Genomic DNA, 22,404 nt, shown 5'->3' with positions numbered 1-22,404 from the left:
CTTGTCACCTGCAGTAAAGTTTTTTAAAAAAATGACTAATAATGTTTTCCCATATTGCCATTTTATTAAATATGAGGGAAATATTGGTTTCCAAATAAAATGTAGCTCTAAGGAACAAAACATCCGATATTAGCATAGTCATTTATTTAGTATATTGTTTTCTATTCAGGTAGTTGCTAGAAGAATTTAGTACTCCGGAGAAATCAGGTATTTGTAGTGGTCTCATATAGCATTCCAAAGAAGCAATTCTATTTCCTGTTAGCTATATTTCATAAATCAAAGAAAGCATTAGAGACCATTTCACTTGGAGTGACGTAGTAGCTGTCAATACGTGATGATTTGAGAATTGATGTGTTCCCTACCATATTGTTTCTTTAGCTGATTCCATCATAATCTCAAACATTCATGTTGATTATTCATAAGGTCTTCCCACTCAAAGCTAAACAGTTCTGAAGGTGATATTAAATAGATGTTTAATTTTTTTTCTTAAGCTGATTTAGCAGACTTAATTGTCTGACAGAATCCAGAGAGAATAACATAGAAAAATTCAGACAGCATTTGCTAGTGGCAGAGAAAACAGGAGGGAATAAAAAATCCTAAATAGGAGGTCCAAAGTGAGAGGGCAGACCACTTAAATATTAATTAACAAGCATGTATTTAACACCTGCTTTGTGCCAGGCACATTTGTGGCCTCCGGAGTTATAATAGTGAAAAAGATAGACTCTACACTTGTTGCACAGAAGCTTAAAATAAATCTAGGACAGGAGTTATGATATGAGGAGGTGGGGTTGGAATTCTAGCTAGGTTGGAGATTGGTGAGGGAAGAATTTTCTAGAAGTGAACTTTTGAGTATGTGTTTAAATAAAGTGAGGGCCCTTAGCTTTGCAGGTGTCTGGGGGAAAGTCCATTCCAGGCAAATGAAAGAGCAGGTGCAAAGGCTCTGAGGCAGGGATTTAGCTGATATATTTAATGAAGAACAAGGAAGACCAAATGACTACATATAGGATAATGAGAAAGAAAGGAAAAAAAATAAAGCAGTAGGAGGTAAAGTTAGAGAGTAATAGGGGACTGATCATGAAGGATCTTGTATTCATAATAAGTACTTTGACTCTCACATGGGGTGGTTTTTGCACAGGAGTGTCATGATCTCATTTACATTAAACTGGAGAAGATGCTCACAGAGGAGTTATTAAGAAGTGGTCAGCTTTTGAGTATATTTTCAAAATAGATTTAACAGGATTATTGAAAGACCAGAAATGAACTGTGAGAGAATAGTACAGGATGACATCAAGATTCTTGCTTGAGCAACTGAAGGAACGGAGTTATCACTAAATGAAACGAAGAAAATTCTGGTGGAGATCGCCAAGGAATATCCTGCGTTCACTTTTGGATAAGTTAAGCTTGACCCACCTATTTCATGTCCAAACAGCCATGTCAAAAGAGCAGTTGCACATACAGGTGTAAAGTTCAAGGCAGTAATCCTTCCTGCAGATACAAATTTGTCATGTATACAGTTTAAAGCCACAAAATGGAATTAGATCTAGGGAAATTCCATAGATCACCAGTATATATAGAAAAGAAAAGAAGTCCAACATCAGAAGTTGGGAAGATGAAAGAGATTCAGCGAAAGGCCCAGAGGAATTACCAGAAAGATGACTAAAAAACAGGCAGGTGGGTGTCCAGGAAGCCAAAGGAGGGTGATATTTTAAGGCAGAATGAGCAATGAACTGTGTCCAGTGCCCTGACAGGTCTGTAGAGATGGCCATGTGGGAGGAGGGTAGGATCAGCTTAAGCACATTAGATCCTGGAAGTTTAAGGATCAGAGGGGCCACTGACAAACCTCATCTAGTATGTGGTATTCCCAAGGATTGATCAGGAAAACCTAGATATCTTTGACTTTATTCGTTTACTTTCATTTCCAAATAATCCCCATGTCCTGTTAATTCTTCTTGAACATTAGCTTTTGACTCTTTGTTTTGCCCCATTTAATTTATCTCCCTGTCAGCAATCTGAATCATACCTCTATCTTCAGACTACATAGCCCCCTAAATAGTATAGTTTGTCTTGTGGGCCAGATAGGGCCAACTTCTCTACCAGAGTGAACCCAGTTCTTGGGGTCCATGATACTTTTAGGGTTCCATGAAAATGTTTTCATTTCTTTTAAAGTCAGAAGGAAAAGAGCTATTAGATCAAAGAAAATTTTTATATTGTAATGCTAGTATATTTGTCTTTATACCAGTGTACTTGTAACATATTACATATATTTATAAACAATGGGACCATAAAGAAAAAAGTGCCCAGGGCCCCTGAAAGTCATGATGTGCCCCTGGAGCTATACACATTCTTCTCTGCAGCAAGGCAGTATTGGAGCAAAGCTTTATTCAAGGTATTTCTGTCCTTCAAGTGCTTCCTTGGAAAAAATACCTCCTACAGAGTAAGAGCAAACTCTTTAGCCTAAATGACCTACCTCAATCTTTCATAAAAGTGACATTCAGTGTTTGCTGATATTCCTGCCTACTCCTCCTGTCACAGTCTCTGTGCCTTAACTACACCAATTGCTTTTCTGTTGTTTTTCTCCTCTCCAGTGCTAGTCCCCTGCCTGATTTGATCTTTTCACCTCCTCTTATACCTCAGTGTACAACAATGTGACTGTCGTTGACAGTAGTGCATCATATACTTGAAATTTGCTAAGAGGGTAGATCTTAAGTCTTGTCATCACAAATTTTTTAAAAAATTGATAACTTTGAGATCATGGATATGTTAATTAGCTTGATTGTGGTATATACTTTGCAATGTATACATACATCAAATCAAGTTGGACACCTTAAATAGATATACATTTTAATTGTCAATTTTACTTCTGTAAAAGTGGAGAAAAATCATAATTTGACATCCTTAAAACCAATATATTTTAAGTATTCCTTCAACCCATTTTAGTTTTAGTGAAGATATGAGAAATGTATCTTCTATGAACAAAATCATGTATTTGGGTTCAGTATAAGGGTTTATTACATACAAAAAATACCCTTTTTCACCACCTAAAACTTAATGAACAAATGAAAAGTGTTTTAAATATTAGTGGTTCCTGTATTAAAAAGGAATGACAACTGTTCTTTCTACTTTAATATGACCCGGGGGCATTTGGTCAAGGGAGAATCCTGAGGGACTATACCTGCCTCGAGGCATAGTGAGTGCTGGCCTGATTAGAAACCATCTTTCTTTAAAACATTGTGGAAAAAGATGATTTTGCAAACTGCTTATTTACCTTTTGTGTTTTTTACACACATGTTGATTTATTGTTAAATCAATTAAACTATTCCCCCACCCCTCTCATTTTTACAGTGAGTTGCTAAAAGGTAATATTTATTGGAGGTTAACATATAAAAAAGACACCATGAATTTTAAGGAATGGTCCCACCTGAAACATTATACTAAAACATTTGAAGGTTGGTTTAAATAAATAGTCACTGGAGTTGAATATCACTTCAGCTTATTGCATTCTTTCGATCTCAATAATCTTTATGGTTCCCACACCAGGACTGTGTAGATTTCATATGCAAAATAATTCATTACAGATAAAGAGGGGTGTTTTTTTTGTTTGGTTTGTTGGTTGGTTGGTTGGTTTTTATTTTTTCATGAAAAGAGACTTCTCAAATGACCTCCTCAGAAGGAGGTTTTAAAAACTACCTTAGAAACATTCAATGTCATGGAATTCTAATAAAATAAATATTAATTTATGACTTGAACTTGCTACATTTAAATTTAGAAGAGATAACATTCAAACCAGGAGAAGTAAACAATAAAACAGAATAACACAGCAATATGAAAATGATGATTTATAATTCTACATGGTTAAAGCTGGAAATACATATTGTGCAGAATATGGCTGGACTTTAGAAAACCAAGGGGATTTTACACAAACACAATTAAACTAGGTAGAGGAATTTGTATTATTTTCCTTTCCCCTTAAATCTGATGGATGGTGAAGAATGACAAGATTATCATTTTATCTGTCAGAGCCTTACAGTAACAATTTTTTTTCGTTTTTCCACTGTAATAGTTTAGATGGTATTAGTTTCAAGTAATGGAGACTAAGTAAGTGAAAAGAAGACTTTTATTTTAAGAGTACATGAGCATCTCTTAGAATCCAAAGGGGTGTGTGTGTGTGTGTGTAGGAGAGGTGGCGGGTGCTAGCAACTTAAGTCTTCCAAGATTTTATTTTATTCTTTTCAATGCTGTTTCCTTCCAAGAATCTACGATATTTGTCACCGTTGTAGCTGTCTGAAGACTATCTCTCTTGCCATTTGATCTATATTATGAAATATGGCTGCTTCCAGAAACTGAGTTTATAGAAGTTCTTGTCTCATGCAGATGATCAAGAGCTTTCAAATCCATGTCCAAATGCCTGGGAAAGAGTGTCTGTTTCCTGTGTATACAGTGGGAACTGGATGACATAGTAGGGTTCTGACTGACAGGAGTCTATCCTTTTGGATTGGAAATTAATTAATGGGGTTTAGGAAAACAAGTCAGACCCCTCCCTCTTCCCGTCAAGAATAGAATCTTCAGAAGAACCAGGTCTGCTCAGTAACTATCACCCACACCCCAGGCACACTGTTCCTTCTCCCACAAAGAGGATTTATTTCCCCATCCTAAAAGCTGTATACTTTTCTAGCAAATCTCTTTAAGCCCTACATATTCAAGGTCACACCCATAACGTAGTTAAACACTTGGTTGAAAAATGTCTGCTGTAAATTGAATGCAGAATGGAGAAGAGAAGGGAGGTGGGGAAATGAGAGAGCTCACAGGAACCTTCCAGGAGGAGATAGCCTGTACTGAGCTCTAGTCAATTATTGTCTTCCAGGAGTGCTGACTAGGTTAACAGATCTTATGATTTTCCTGAGCATCTTCAATATTCAGATCCTTAGGTGACATTTTCCTCTTTGAAGATTTGGGGGACTCATTCAATTAAAAACTAATAGGTGAACAATGTTTTAGGACTTAATGTAGCTCATTGGCAACCGGTTTGTGAACTCTAAAAAATATGCTTGTTAAATAAATGATTGAATGAATAGATGAATGACCTGTGTTCCTTTGGTGACACTGATTGTTTATCCCAACAGAAATGTTGGCCAAGCCTTTCTGAAATGTCCATGCCTTAAAAAGGGTGAACTTTCAAGATGTAAGTATAAGTCTCAACAATTTGTAAAGGAAATAAATTTATCTGCCAAGATAAGCTGATCTCCTGCATGAACATATTTTCCTAAGACTTCACCTGACCACTTTGAGCAATTCAACATAGGTTAACCTATTGATTATAGGCCAACCAATACAAATTCATTGCTCATCATAATGCTTAGGGAGATGCGGCTATGGCAGAAGAAAACAAGTCTTGCTAAGGAATATAAATGGAGCAGAGTTGGTGCTGAATCCTTAGCAAATTGCCACTTAGGCCATTGGAGCATGAATAGCTTTGTGACTGTTCCAATAGGTGTCAGCCAAGTGCCACCTGAGCTGTTCTGACAAAACTAAAATAGCATGTCACAGCTTCCTGTTTCCTGTACAAACTAGAACAGTGCTATTTCAGACTGAGAAAACATCCACCTATTACATAATAGCGAGGCAATATATCTGCTTTGGGAATTGGAAGACAGTTGATATTTTAAAGGGTGGTAAACTGAGGATACTGCCAAATAGCTCAGGCAAATTCCTTGGAAGATTCCTGCTCTTGAATTGGCCAATGGGTTGACATATTGCACAAAGCCTCCATTTTAATTATCAGCCAGATCTCTGAGCACATTAGCACTTAACCTATGAATGAGAAGACACACTTCTTGAAAAGCTTTTCCCTTTGGGATTGTATCTTATAATTACCAAATGATGTATTCCCTATTCTTTATGGTAAGGGAAATGGTATTTCTAATGAGCATGCTTGTATCATACCTTGTAGGATCTGACTCCCAGCTCTCTCCGATGCCTCACACACGCCTCAGCACAAGAATTCAAATGTGTTAGGTGGCTCTGGGGAGAAGTCTATTTGGGGAATCACTAATACTTTTCTTCAGTGTCCTTTTTCCAGCATTGAGATAGAAATACCCATCACAAAGAAATCATACTGAGACCTGTAATGCCAGTAATGTTCCCTTATTATCCATTAACTCCACCCTTCTTTGCCTGTCAAGCTTCCTGTATTGTTGCCAACACTTATCATCTGACTCAGTTTCTTGGTTGTCCCACTCCATTGTCTCTGGGCCATTGTTCTTTACTTGGAACTTAATTATTTCTAAGTATTGCCTCTGCAATTCTCTTCTTTCTGTTTCATACTCCACCTGATCTGTTTCTTCTGCTTTTCTTTTGTCTTATTCTATTTAGGCTATAAGGCCTGAATGAATGTCTCTGTTCTCCACTCAGTATTATTTGTTTTGCCTCATTTTACCCTCTCATCTCCTCCTACAGAAGTTAAGACTTCTATTTACTCACTGACTGTATATGTATCTTGATATTTCCTTGAGAATAGGCAGATCTCATAGTCGTTGAGTTCATAAGAGGCAAAAAGAAGGTACACAAAACATACTGACTAATCAGTGGAGTCAGAAGAATAACAAAGAAAAGAGACAAAAAGCGGTAAGAGAAGAGAGACCCTGTTTGGGGGGACCTCAGAAATAAAAATAACTGTATCAGCAACAACATTCTTTGAAGTGACAATTAATATTGAGATTCAAATGCAGGGGCGCCTGGGTGGCGCAGTCGGTTAAGCGTCCGACTTCAGCTCAGGTCACGATCTCGCGGTCCGTGAGTTTGAGCCCCGCGTCGGGCTCTGGGCTGATAGCCTGGAGCCTGTTTCCGATTCTGTGTCTCCCTCTCTCTCTGCCCCTCCCCCGTTCATGCTCTGTCTCTCTCTGTCCCAAAAATAAATAAACGTTGAAAAAAAATTTTTTTTTAAATAAAAAAAACACAAATGTATATATGAGAGAAAAAGAAAATGGTATTATGTGATTATTAGATACAGCCTAAGTTAAGTGTGCATTAAAACATGTTCCGATTCACTAGCATCTATAAATTTCCAAGTCAGTTGTACTTTTTCACTATTGCATGTTTCGTATATACATGTCATTCCATAGATTAATTCTTCCTATCTTGCATTGGTAGGCTGGCTTTCAGGGACTCACTTGCAGTACTTGGATGGGATATGAAATGGGATTTATGATCTTGTTTTTCTGGGTTAAGAACATTAATATTTTTATTTAATTTAGCTTCTGTCAGTAAGGAGCTTAGAAAATGAAACACTTTTTAAATTTTAAGTTTATTGCACCTACATTCATCTCATTTCAGGAGAATGTTACAGGTCAGCAAATTACATTTCATTTGTACTTTCCTTGTGTCATTATGTTATTTTCAATAATCAATCATATTTAAAATGGATGTATAACTATTTTTTATTTGAGGAGGTAAAGTAATATTTCAAATGTGTGGGATAAAAACGTAATTAGTTAAGCTGACATTTATTAAGTTCTTAGCCTGATCAAACATAGTAGTTGTCAGTTTTAGAGAAGGAGAAATTGAAATTGGATCTATTTGAGACTGCCCAGAGATTGGCATTATTAATATTCTTTTCTCTTTGTTTGCTTTTAAACATTGTTTTGCTAAAAAAAGAAAAAAGGCTGGAAAAGGCAAATGTTCTGATGAGAGGTTTGGAGAGGGCTGATAATTGTGTGGTTGACGCAGTAATGGAACTTTGTTCCTGTGTGGCATTTTCTTTAAGTTTGGAGCCTTACAGTCTCCTACTGAGATAATATAGTTCTTCACGTATTATTGACTGCAGTATGTTTGAAGAGCATATCATAGTTACAGATTCTGTTTCTTGAATATTATATGAAATGAAACCGAGTCCTGCGTTGTGCATTTCTACAAATTGGTGAATCTGTTAAGCCCATTTTCCAGGCTACATTTATTAGCTCTTACTAGTTTCATTTTTAGTGCTTGAAAATTACATAAAGAAATACATTTATCACATTCTATAGTGAGGATCTAGGGGGGTTGATTATATGCAGTCATTTCTAAAACTTAAATAAGGTTATCATGTTACACTTAAGCTAGAATAATTCAAAAAATAAATTCTGTATCTACCAGGAACTGGAAAGGGGGTCAGATTATTTCAACCTCAAAATGTAAAAGAGCTAGATCCGGAAATCTAATTGCTCCAGTAATCCCTCATTGTATAACAAACCACCCAAAACTTAGTAGCTTAAAACAATAACATTTATCTTCTCAGGAATAGTGGCGGCTCTGGTGCCGACGGCTTACTTCTGATCCACTTGGCATTGGTGGGGTGGCTTGAAAGCTAGAAGGTGGAATCAAGTGTCTGGTGCCTGGACTGGGAAGATTCAAAACATTTGGGGGTGAGGGAGCTGGGACTTCTGGGGGTTCTCTTTACATCTTTATGTGATCTCTCTGTGCCGTCTCTCCAGCCTAGTGGATTCAGGATAGCACGATTTCTTACCTGTAGGTTCAGGGCTTCTGAGGCACACATCCCAAGTGAGAAAGAACCAGGCAGAAGTGTAATTGCTTCTTATGATGTAGGCACATCTGCCTCCTTCATTCTCTTTATTAAAACACAAGTCACTGAAGCCACCCCATATTCAGTGGAAGAGAGATCAGATTTCTTTTTGATGAGAGGAATCCAAAGGATTTGAGTCATATTTAAAGCCACACTAGTATCTGAATGTTCTATCATAAATATTAATATAACTAAAGGAACTATATAGCAAGGGATATACATATTTACAACTTTTTAAATTGAAGTGTGGTTGACATGCACTATTAGTTTCAGGTATATAACATGATTTGACAATTATATATGTCAAACATATATATAAAATATCACCATAATAATTGTAGTTACCATCTATTGCTATACAAAGTTATTACAATATTATTGACTAGATTTCCTATGCTGTATTTTTCATCCCCATGATTTATTTTATAACTACTGGTTTGTATGTCTTAGTCCCCTTCACCTGTTTTGCCTATCCCTCACCTTCCTCCCCTCTGGCAATCACCAGTTCTCTGTATTTATGAGTCTGTTGTCTGTTTTTGCTTGTTTATTATTTTTTTAGAGTCCACATGTAAGTGAAATCATATGGTATTTCTCTTTCTCTGTACTTATTTCATTTAACATAATATCCTCTAGATCCATCCATGTTGTTGAAAATGGCAAGATGTAGGGGCGCCTGGGTGGCTCAGTCAGTTAAGTGTCAGACTTCAGCTCAAGTCATGATCTCACAGTTAGTGAGTTTGAGACCCACGTCAGGCTGACAGCTCAGAGCCTGAAGCCTGCTTCAGATTCTGTGTCTCCCTCTCTCTCTTTGCCCCTCCCCTGCTCATGCTCTATCTCTCTCTGTCTCAAAAATAAACACTAAAAAAAATTAAAAAGAAAGAAAATGGCAAGATGTCATTCCTTTTTACGGCTGAGTAATATTCCATAGCAGCAAATGTATGTGTGTATACATATATGTGTATATATGTGTATCTATATATATGTGTTTTTGTATTTGTATTATATACATATATATGTGTTATATACATATACATGTGTATTATATACATATATATACATATATATATATAATATATGTATGTATATATAACCTGGTGATTCTCCAGAGAATTATTATGAGTGAAAAAAAACAGTCATAAAATTTCAATAGTGTATAATTCTACCTCTACAGCATTCTTGGAAAAAAATATTATAGAAATGGGGAACATTTATGTGGTTGTCTGGAGATATATATATATATATATACATACATATACACACACATGTGTGTATATGTATGTATATAATACACACACATATACATCTATACAAACATATATACACACACTTATATATGTATACACATAAACACAACATCTTTTTTATCCATTCATCTATCAGTAGACACCTAAATTGCTTCCATATCTTGGCTATTCCAAATAATGCTGCAATAAATGTAAGTGTGCATGGATCTTTTTAATTTAGTGTTTTTGTTTTCTTTGGGTAAATACCCAGAAGTAGAATCACTAAATTATATGGTATTTCTATTTTTAATTTTTGAGGCGCCTCCATACTGTTTTCCATAGTGACTGCATTAAATTACATTCCCACCAACAGTGAATGAAGGTTGTTCCCCTTTTCACCACATCTTCGCCAACACTTGTTATTTTTTGTCTTTTTTGCTACTAGCCATTCCGATTGGTGTGAGGTGATATCTCATTTTGGTTTTAGCAAGGTATATTCCAGTATTTCCTGGGCTCTCTAAAGCAATTTTTCCTCAGAATTAAGACACTTCTTCACACTATTCATGAGGCTGTTCTAAATCCCTACAGTATTTATATTTTTGCTGTTTAACATGTTCTAGGCCACAGATTCATCATTCCCCCACATAAACACAATTATTATTTAAAAAAATTTTTGTAATGTTTTTATTTATTTTTGAGAGAGAGAAAGAGCATGAGCTGGGGAGGGGAAGAGAGAGAGGAAAACACAGAATCTGAAGCAGGCTCCAGGTTCTGAGCTGTCAGCACAGAGCCCAATGCAGGTCTTGAACTCAGAAGCGTGAGATCGTGACCTGGGCCGAAGTTGGATGCTTAACCAACTGAGCCACCCAGGTGCCCCAACACGATTATTTTAAAGAGAATTTGTGTTAGGTTGTGACCTTTGAGAAGCAGACACTAAAACAGGATTAGTTATACAAGAGATTTTTGGGGAAACTCCTAGAAGGTGCAGGGAGGCAGTGAATACCAAGAAATCCCTTAAACTGTGATGCAGGGCTGACACCCATGAAAGGGGAAGAAGAAGGAAGGCAGACTGGACAGGAATAGTCTCATAGTGTAACACAGTTCAGATATAGGTTTTACCAGGCCAGTCAGGAGCAGTAATTTCTTTAAAAGACAAACGAAGTAATAAATCTATCATACAATCCAGTGATTTCACTCCTGGCCATTTATCCCAGAGAAATAAAGACTTAATGCTCATATACACAATTGTACAGAAATGTTTATGGCAGCTCCATTCATAATTACCTCAAATTGGGAACAATCTGGATGTTCTTCAGCAGCTGAATTGTTTAGCAATCTGTGGTACATCCGTACCATGGAAAAATACTCAGCAATTAAAACAAACAATTGAAACACACAACAGCAACCTGACGATTCTCCAGAGAATTATTATGAGTGAAAAAAATCCAGTCACAAAAATTTATACACTGTATGATTCCATTTATACATCATTCTTGAAGTGAAAATATTATAGAAATGGGGAACATATTTGTGGTTGCCTGAATCTAAGGAGAGGTTGAGAGTGAGGGGATAAACGGCTGTGGCTATAAAAGGGAACATGGGGACTCTTGCAGTGATGGAATTGTTCCATATGTTGACTATCAGTGTCAGTATGTTGGTTGTGAAGTACCCTAGGTTTAAAAGATGGCGCCACTAGGGACACCAGATAAAAGGTACATGCAGTCTTACAACTGCATATGAATCTATATTTATATCAGGATAAAAATTTTAATTAAAGAATAAATTAAAGTGATAAAACATGTGATTTTCAAAGAAGCAAACTTGAAAACAATCTATAGTTTGCCACTAATAAAGGAAACGTTACGTTGGTTAATTTGAGAATGGAATTTTTAGTTTGAGTGTACTAACAAGAAATGTCCCAACTCTTATGTTACTTTTGTTTCAGAAGTTTCTAAAATCATCTCCAAAATGTGTTTTTTTCTTGATGTATCAAATTATCTGGTATTTACATATAAGTAGTAGAAAACATATTTCTTCTCCATTTGCCTCTACCATCCAGTGTGTAAAAATACTTATGAATAACTTTCATCATATTTTAAGTTTCTCTTCATACTATTCAAAATATATCCAGTAAGTTTTCAGATGATTTTATAACTGTGTTCATCATATAATGAAAAGAATCCAACTTACTGAGGAAAATGTTCCTGTTTTGATACAACATATTCCTGACTTGTGTGGTACAGTAGAAACTCAGTATAAAAGAAAAAAAAATTGTCAAATGAGTAAATAAAATTTCATTTCATGCTCACTTGGCCCATTCAATCATAAATACACTATTGTGAACTTAAGAGTTTATTCAGAAAGTCTTGACGTTTTCTGACTCCTTGAATACCCAAGTGAAGGTGTTTCCAAGAGAAACCAATGAGTTCAGGTTTAACACAGTACCTAATCAATCAGTCTCTGTTTACTGCTACATGAGGTTGAAAAAAAAAATGGTTGAACAATTTCAGGATTTCCTTTAAAATAATAGAGATAAATGATACCTTGGTTAATGGCTTCTCTTAAATTGTCATTTATATTTCAGTTGGTATGGACTTTTCCCTGTAATAGCAGTGAGTGAGTAGGTTTTTCTTCATTACAGTTCAATGGCTTAAGTTAATACAGCATGTCCTCTTATTAAGTCATTTTGGCTTTTGCACCATTTTTGCTTGTTCCAATCATCTCTCTAATCCATGTCTCTATGTCTATATCATGATGTTATTAGTGAGTTTTTAAAAACTTTTTTCTAGTTGTCCTTGTTATGAAAGATTAGAGGAACAAAATGACTTTGTGAACTTCAAGAAACTCAACCCTGACAAACACCCAAAAATGAATTGGGTTTACTCTATGGGCTTTATCATAATGTTACAGTGAATAACATTGACTTCATTGCACCCTAATTAATACTTTAATCTATACAGGGGCACCTAGGAGGCTCAATTGGTTAGGTGACCACCTTCAGCTCAGATCATGATCTCACAGTTTGTGAGTTCGAGCCCACGTCGGGCTCTGTGCTGACAGCTCAGAGCCTGGAGTCTACTTCAGATTCTGTGTCTCCCTCTGTCTCTACCCCACCCCTGCTCACGCTCTGTGTCTCTCTGTCTCTCAATGATAAATAAACGTTAAAAAATTAAAAAAATAATAATAATTAAAAAAATACTTTAATCTATACAACTTAGGACCATAAATGAAATTCTATGGTGAACTGATGTATTTTGCTGAGTGATTTTATCAGTTATCTTGCTTAATTTGTTCTTGGTCAGAATCCTAATTTTTTTGTGTTAAGAGCAGATTTCCTAAATATTTTACTACTATCTTAGAAGCTATAGCCTTTGCAAGCAAATGCAAATCTGTAAATAAGTCCCCAACTTTTGCAACATTCAATTCATGGTTCCTAGTACTTTAAATTCCAGAATTTTTTTTATAATTAGTATTTTTACTATATTTATTGCTTTGAAATTTTCAAAGGAAATTCTTATCTGTATCAGAATGATACTTTAAAAATTTTTTTAAAAATGTTTATTATTGACAGACAGAGCATGAGCATGGGAGGGGCAGAGAGAGGGGGAACACAGAATCTGAAGCAGGCTCCAGGCTCTGAGCTGTCAGCACAGAGCCCGACAAAGGGCTTGAACTCACAAACCAGCAAGGGTGCCTGGGTGGCTTAGTCGGTTGAGTGTCCGACTTCAACTCAGGTCATGATCCCATGGTTCGTGGGTTTGAGCCCTGCGTTGGGCTCTGTGCTGACAGCTCAGAGCCTGAAGCCTGCTTCTGATACAGTGTCTCCCTCTCTCTCTCTGCCACTCCCCTGCTCACGCTGTGTCTCTTAAAAATAAATAAATGTAAAAAAATAAATTAAAAAAAAACCCTCGGAGATCATGACCTGAGCCAGAGTCAGACACTTAAACAGCTGAGCCACCCAGGCACCCCTAGAACAATTCTTTTTTTTTTTTAATTTTTTTTTCAACGTTTATTTTTTTGGGGGCAGAGAGAAAGAGCATGAACGGGGGAGGGGCAGAGAGAGAGGGAGACACAGAATCAGAAACAGGCTCCAGGCTCTGAGCCATCAGCCCAGAGCCTGACGCGGGGCTCGAACTCCGGGACCGGGAGATCGTGACCTGGCTGAAGTCGGATGCTTAACCGACTGCACCACCCAGGCGCCCCAGAACAATTCTTAAAGTTGGATGGTTTTATACAAAACCCTGGCAGCATCTCTAAAAGTAAAATATCATAGTAAAATATCATTCACCAGTACATAAAAATGCAGATTTTGGGGCACCTGGGTGGCTCAGTCAAACATCTGACTCTTGGTTTGGGCTCAGTTCATGATCTCATGGCTCATGAGTTTGATCCCCACTTTAGGCTCTGTGTTGACAGCACAGAACCTGTTTGGGATTCTCTCTCTCCATCTCTCTCTGCCCTGCTTGCTCTCTCTCCCTCTCAAAATAAATACACTTAAAGCAATTTAAAAATATTTTTAAAAATGCAGTTTTCAGGGGCACCTGGGTGGCGCAGTCGGTTAAGCGTCCGACTTCAGCCAGGTCACGATCTCGTGGTCCGTGAGTTCGAGCCCCGCGTAGGGCTCTGGGCTGACGGCTCAGAGCCTGGAGTCTGTTTCCGATTCTGTGTCTCCCTCTCTCTCTGCCCATCCCCCGTTCATGCTCTGTCTCTCTCTGTTCCAAAAATAAAAAAAAAAAAAAATGCAGTTTTCAAAAAATGCACCTTATACTCAAACAACATTTTTATTGTCTGTGCTAATACTTTCACAGCTGTTTCAGAAAGTTTATATGATTCTTTAATTTGGCCTTTCTAAAAGTCACTGGATTTACCAAAAAACACAGTTGATAACCACTTCATAAAAATATTTACTTTTATTTTTAATTCAATTTTAAACATAAAATTTACAATATGACAGTGGTCAGAGAGAGTACAGAGAGATCACACTTAAAGAATCAGGGGGTTTTGACAGAGGCACTGAAACAATTCAGTGGAGTAAGGAGTCTTTGACAAAGTATGCTGGAAATACTGTGAAAGGGAAATACTGCACCTCACTCCCTATTTCACAGCACATACAAAAATTAACTAAAAATGAAACAAGCTTATATAAGCGTCATGTTTCTAGAAGTAAACATTGGAGAATATCTCCATGACTGTAGCAAGTAGAGAGATTTTATTTTTACATAGACCACACAATTAATTCATTAATCCTAAAAAAAGTAAAAATTGACAAATTGAATTTTATCATGCGTATGACGTTTTGCTCATCAAAGCAATCAGTGTGAAAATATACCTGTTACAGGAAAGATAAAGAGAAAGGAGAGAATCTCCTCAGCATTCCTACAAATGAAAAAGAAAAAGAAAAAAAGGGCAGAAGATTTATATGAATGCTCAAGAAAATGACATATAAAAAGCACAAAAGACGTTTGGCCTAATAAGAATATAAAATGTATATTATTATTAATTATTAGTTAATTATGTATAATTATTAGCTATTATTAGCTATAATAATTAGCTGTTATTAGTGAATTTAAAACATACTGTTAATATAAGCTTATCACTCCCATTGATAAAGGCCAGATTACTGTGAATTTACAATACAAATTTATTTATTCTTTTTAACTTTTTAAAAGTAGTCTCTACACCTAATGTGGGGCTTGAACTCACAACCCTGAGACCAAGAGTCAAATGCTATACTGACTGAGCCAGGTGCCCTTATAGTACAAACTTAAAAACACATAGGAGGATATGCCGTTACAAAAGAGAGGCAGTAAGGGGCACCTGGGTAGCTCAGTCGGTTAAGCATCTGACTTCAGCTCAGGTCATGATCTAGTGGTTTGTGAGTTCCAGCCCTGAGTGGGGCTCTGTGCTGACAGCCCAGAGCCTGGAGCCTGCTTCAGATTCTGTGTCTCCCTCTCTGTCTGCTTGTTTCTCTCTCTCTCTCTCTTTCTCTCTCTCTCTCTCAAAAAATAAATATTAAAAAAAAATTTTAAAAAAAGAGGCAGAAGTAGCAAACAAACAAAATCTGACTGCTAAATCATTCAGATATAAGGTTTTTCAAGTTATTTGAAAGTGGAATTTTATTCATCCAGTGGACTTTGTGGTGTGTTTATAAAAGAAACCCCATAGTTCTATGGTGAAATGAGAAGATGCTTTAAACAGTAGTGTATTAGGAACGTACTAGGAAGTTAAAGACAAGCATAGAGAAGCAAAAGGAGAGTGTATGAGATTGATGCAATTCATTTGCTCCTCATCCATTCCCTATTTTGAAATACTACTTCTATTTTATCGAATGTCTACTACATATCAAACATTGTACTAGAAATTGAGGGTCAAAATGATGTGCCGGTACAATTTCTGTTTTCATTAGGTAAGTTAGAGGGAAGTCGTGTTTATGAAAATCACTGAAATGTAAAATTATAGTTTTCTGTCATATAGAGGTTCATAGACTTAGGTCATTTATTAAGAGGTAATATTTGAGCCTTTATATATTTATTTATTCTTAAACATTTATTTTTGAGAGAGAGAGAGCGTGAGACCAAGAGCAGCAGAGAGAGCACAGAGCCCGATGTGGGGCTTGATCCCATGAACCATGTGATTGTGACCTGAGCCTAAATCGAGAGCCAGGTGCTTAACCGACTGAGTTACCTAGGTGCCCCTTGCTCAAAATAAATAAACATTAAAAAAAAAAAAGGATAAAGCAGGGTGCCTGGGTGGTTCATTCAGTTAAGTGTCCGACTTCAGCTCAGGTCATGATCTCACAGTTCATGAGTTCGAGCCCTGCGTCAGGCTCTGTGCTTATAGCTCAGAGCCTGAAGCCTGCTTCTGATTCTGTGTCTCCCTCTCTCTCTGCCCCCTGCCCTGCTCACACTATGTCTCTGTCTCTCAAAAAGTGAATAAACGTTAACAACAACAACAACAAAGGATAAAATGGAGTTAATTGATAGCCAGAAGGAGGTTATCTCAAAGAGTGAAAATAACCCATGCAAAGAACCTGATTTCAAGGGGATATATATTCATAAACCAAAAAGGAATTTAATGGCTGCGTGGATAAAAGGAAGGAGGAGTCATTGAAGTAACACGAGCAGGGATATTCTGGGGCTGGATTTAGGAAGCAAGTTTTTTGTCTGGATATCATTCTTAAGAATTTTACCTCAAGTGAAACTTCATTATATAACCCTCTATCTAATCTATAAAAACTGCTTGTAAATTATAGCACCCTAGATTCAATCAGATCAGTAGCATTATAAGCTAGCAGAATAATTAAGAACAGAGGTCATAAAAGTGTCTTCTTTATTGAAAATAAGGATTCTTTTATTTTTTTAATTAAAAATACTCTAAAATTAATCTATACAAATGACATATGTTCAAATACAGCAAAGGAGTATATTATGAGAAAACAAAAACTCTTTCACATCCCAGAAACTAGGGTATTCTCTTCAACCAGTTGGCTATACACCTAAAACATAGCTGATATATGGATAGATTTTTCTTTATTTTCTAAAATTTGAGGCATTCTACATGCTCTCCTCCACGATTTTTGTTTTTTAAGCATATATGTCGGTGATAGTTTTATATCTGCATATATGTATTTATGATATTTCTATCATACATCTACATAGCATCTACAAATGCTACCCTATTGATTGTCAGTTTCCCTTTGTTTTACTGTCTTCCTCCCCCATTTTTCCTATTATAAAACAATGGTGTAATTAACTTCACTGTACGCATTCCTTTGCATATTTTTTTTCTAAATTTTTAAAAATGTTTATTATTTTTGAGAGAGAAGGAGACAGAGCATGAGTAGGGGAGGGGCAGAGAGAGAGAGAGAGAGGGAGACACTGAATCCAAAGCAGGCTGGAGACACTGAATCCAAAGCCGGATGCGGGGCTTAAACTCACAGACCATGAGATCATGACCTGAGCCAAAGTTGGACACTAAACCAGCTGAGCCACCCTTTTTTCTTTTTCTTTTTCTTAATAGAGAAAGGGAGTGTGTGTGAGTGGGGTAGAGTGGCAGAGAGAGAGAGAGAGAGAGAGAGAGAGAGAGAGAGAGTCTTAAACTGTTCCACACTCAGTGTCTCGATCTCATGATCCTGGGATCACTACCTGAGCCAAAATCGAGAGTTGGACATTCAACCAACTGCACCACCCAGGCACCCCTCTTTGCATATTCTTCATAATGATAATCACATAACTCTGACTCCATCACAGGTACTCCTCTGGAATATTAAATATGTAATTAAATAATCCAGTCCTGTGATGAGGGTACTCTTGATTGTTTCCATTTCGTATGTGGGGAAAATGAAGAGAAAATTTCAATAATTTTCCAAAGTTCATACATATGGTAAATGGCAGAGCTGGAATTAGAAGGTAGCCAGAAAGAAAAAGCACTTTCCTAATACCCACAATAGATTTCCTTTCACATATTTGAACACAATATGGGATACAACAGTGGATTAGAATCCTCAAGTCAAAGAGCTTGTATTTGCTGTACAACTTATATTACTTTGTTTCCCTTCAAAGAGGATTTCATCAATTTGTAATTCTAGCAATAATAGATTTCCTTCATCTCTGTGTATGCTCTCAGGTATTTTGGTAGCTATCTGTGGTTAAAAGAAAAAAAAAGAAAATGGTTATTTTTATTTTTCTAATTATGCATGTGAATTCATTTATAATCCATTTGTCAACAATATCTTTGGTATGAATTGCCTTTTCTGTTTTCAGAGCCTTGTAAACCTCTGTTCCTCTAATGATCAAAAAGTAAACAAACCTCTCATTTGAAGCACTGTATCAATGAATATATATCTCTATATTTTAATCTGTGTTTTTACTCTTTCTCTGGCTACATGGAAGTCCTTGTCTGTTTCTCTGCCACTCTCAAATACTTTATTTTTTAAAGTCTCTTATTTATTTTGAGAAAGAGATGGAGAATGTAAGCAGGGGAGGGGCAGAGAGAGAGAGAGAGAGAGAGTGAGTGAGAGAATCCCAAGCAGGCACTACACTGTCCATGCAGAGCCTTGACATGGGGCTCGATCTCAAGAACTGTGAGGTCATGACCTGAGCCAAAATCAAGAGTCAATACTTAACTGAATGAGCTACCCAAGTGCCCTCAAATACTTTTAAGTAATACAGCTTTATAGTAAATGTGACAATTAGCAACCTAGTCTACCATTTCTGTAATTAAGATTTTTTTTTCTGATTTGCTTGTTTTTCTTGCAAAAAAACTCTCTCTTTCTTGAGACTAGCTTGACTTTCAGTACTTGTCGTCTTCAGGGTGATTTGTAGCTGATTTATTCTTCACTGATGAAACATGATGGTGTCAGTGGCAGTTGTCTTTTCCCAGACAAGCCCCAGAGCAGGATTTGGGGAGTGGGGAAAAAGCCCCTATCTTCTTGGCGATGCTTTCCTGAAATCCAAGCTAGAGATTCCATAACACATACCTGTGGTTCAGGGAGAGTGAATTGTCATGTCTCCAAGGCTGGACACTTGCCCACTGGGTTTAGTATGTTTTCCTAAATAAATGTTTCTCCATTTGTTGTATGGCTTTAGAACAATTTCCAGTGACATTAAATGATTGTATTTTTAAGTTTTGTGTTTTTGTTTGTTTGCTTTTATGAGAAAATGTTCTTCTATTCTGTGTATAAATTTCTGGTTTAATTTTTTCACCAACCTTTGCCCTTCTTCACACCCATAAACTCCCATGCTTTATTCTAACTTCATTACTTATACTTGATATTTGATTTCTTCCCTCCCCCCCTTTAAAAAAAATCTGGTTTAATGATTTTGATTCTTTTTTTTTAATTATTTTTTTTTAATTTTTTTTCAACGTTTTTATTTATTTTTGGGACAGAGAGAGACAGAGCATGAACGGGGGAGGGGCAGAGAGAGAGGGAGACACAGAATCGGAAACAGGCTCCAGGCTCTGAGCCATCAGCCCAGAGCCCGACGCGGGGCTCGAACTCACGGACCGTGAGATCGTGACCTGGCTGAAGTCGGACGCTTAACCGACTGCGCCACCCAGGCGCCCCGATTTTGATTCTTTTTAACTCTGACTAATAGTTTGGTAAATAGGATTAAATCATGTTTTGATTACATACATATATTATTTGGGATCCTTCAGCAAAGAACAAAGATATGTTTAAATTACCTCATGTGTTGTGATATTGTTTTTTTGGGTCAGAATTTTCATTATTGCCAATAAGAGTTTTATACGTGAAATCATTATTAAATATGGTTTTACCAAGAGAGATATCCACATTTATTTTTATTCTACTAGTTGATATGCAAGACTTGAAAAGCACAGATAATACAATCCTATAAGACTGTTTTAGGCCTGGGCACTTGAGTGGCTCAGTCATTTAAGCTTCCGACTGTTGATTTCGGCTCAGATCATGATCTCATGGTTCATGGGTTCCAGCCTCCGGTTTGGGCTCCACACTGACAGCTTAGAGCCTGTGTGGGATTGGGATTCTCTCTTTCGCTCTCTGTTGCTTCCCTGCTCATGCTTACTCACATGTGTACTCTCTCTCTTTTTCTCTCATAAGTGAGAGAAAGAAAGAGACTTAAAAAAAAAAAAAGACTATTCTAAGCCAGAGCTCTGCGGATGGAGTTTTATTTTTCGCTTCAAGAGGGAAGTTCCTAGCTACCTTTCAGAAATTATTTTTGCATCAAGTAGACTTTATACTTGTCTAGTGATAGCAATTTGAGTAATGGATGTTGTCTCTGTTCAGATTTCAAATTGGTTTCTCATACAGTCCTAAGATTTACAGCTGTTTGCTCATTTATGTTTTTCAAACCAAGAACATTTTAATCTCGTTTTCACATGGGTATTTTCCAACACAGAGAGCAATTGTTGCATTTATGTAGGAAGTGGAGCTTCCAAATCTGGCAAACTGCATCCCTATCCCATTCAAAAACAAAAACAAAGACAAAAATACTCACTAAGGTAATTGTCTCTAATGACAAAAAAATCTGCCCTTTAGTCATAAGGTTAACGTAGACTCTTTATTACAAAGTGTCCGTGTGAAAGCAAACTATAGCATAACAAATACCTAGGGAAACAGGTGTCTATAAGTTAGTGAACCATCTTTGAAGTTCAGCTAGTTTACAGACTATTTCACCAGTGGCCGCAAAGCCACATTATAGCAAAATCTTGTGGGAGTGGTGGAGTTTAGGTTCATGTGAACCAATAAACCAGAATCAGGAGGCTGTATTTCTGTGTGTATATGAATATAAGATAACTCAGTAGTTTCCAACTTACTATAATACTTTGATAGTGTATGAACTACTCTGGGAAAGTGTATTAATACTTTTGCCCGTATTTAGGGCAAAGAGATCCAAGAACGATGGAACAATAACATTACTTGTGAAGACTGAGTGTCTGAATTTTATTAAATGCTATCTTTATTGCTGAAGCAATGCTAAAAACTTTGGTTTCAGGAACTGCTTATGGTATACAGCAGTTTTTCCTACAAGGGTATAATAAATTTTATAGTATAGCAACATCTAATCAAGAGGCATGACATTTTTATTCTATCAAAAAGGGACCCAATTCCTAGAAAACATCCCTGAAATGATGTTCACTCTGTCTCCTTACCTGATTTTCCCTCAACATTTCTGACCCTATTTTGAAAAGTTGGCTTTAATCCCTAAATGTCTTTGTGATGTTGTGATTTATTAGAAGTATAGATTTGTTTCTTCAGATGACCAAACTGTATTTTTCATTTACATTTGGTCTTCACCTATGGTTCCTGGCCAACAGCTTCCAAAAGCCTTGGAATTTCTTAAGTGACAGAGCAATAGAGGTGTCTTCTGTTATGTTAATGAGGTGACTTTTTGACCCCACCAAAGGAAGGGGGGCTGGTAGCCAGGAGAGCCAAGCATGTGATTAGAGGTTGGAACTTTCAGTCCTGTCTCCTCTGGCCTTCAGGGAGGAGTGTGGGTCTTGAGGTTGAACCAGTCACCAATGGCCAGTGATTTAATCAATCATGCTTATGTGATGAGGCCTCCACAAAAACCCAAAAGGGCAGGGTTTGGAGAGTTTGTTTCCAAGTTGGTGAACAGATGAAGGTACTGGGAGAAGGGTACACATTGAGAGGGCATGGAAGCATTGCACCCTTTCCCCATTCTTGCCCTGTGCCTGTCTTCCATCTGCTGTTCTTGTGTTATATCCTTTCATAATAAACTGATAATCTAGTGAGTAAAATGTTTCTCTGAGTTCTGTGAGCCACTCTAACAGATTAATCAAACCTAAGGAGAGGGTCATGGGGACCTTTGATTTATAGCCAGTCGGTCAGAAGTCTAGGTAACAACTTGAATTTGAGACTGGTGTCCGAAGTCCAAGAAGGAACTTGTGGGGACCTCTCATATGTAGCTGGTTGTTCAGAGCACAGGTAATAACCGGGATTTGCAACTGGTGCCTGAAGTGGGGAAAGGGTAGAAATCTTATAGGACTGACTGTTTAACCTGTGGGATCTGACAGTATCTCCAGGTAGAGAGTATCAGAATGGAGTTGAATTTGTAGGACACCAAGCTGGTGTCTGGAGCATTGCTTTTTGTGGGTTTAGGGGTCTCTCCCATACACACATAC

This window comes from Felis catus, chromosome E1 (assembly GCF_018350175.1).
Source record: "Felis catus isolate Fca126 chromosome E1, F.catus_Fca126_mat1.0, whole genome shotgun sequence".
Taxonomy (NCBI): Eukaryota; Metazoa; Chordata; class Mammalia; order Carnivora; family Felidae; genus Felis; species Felis catus.
This window is presented reverse-complemented; position numbering follows the sequence as displayed.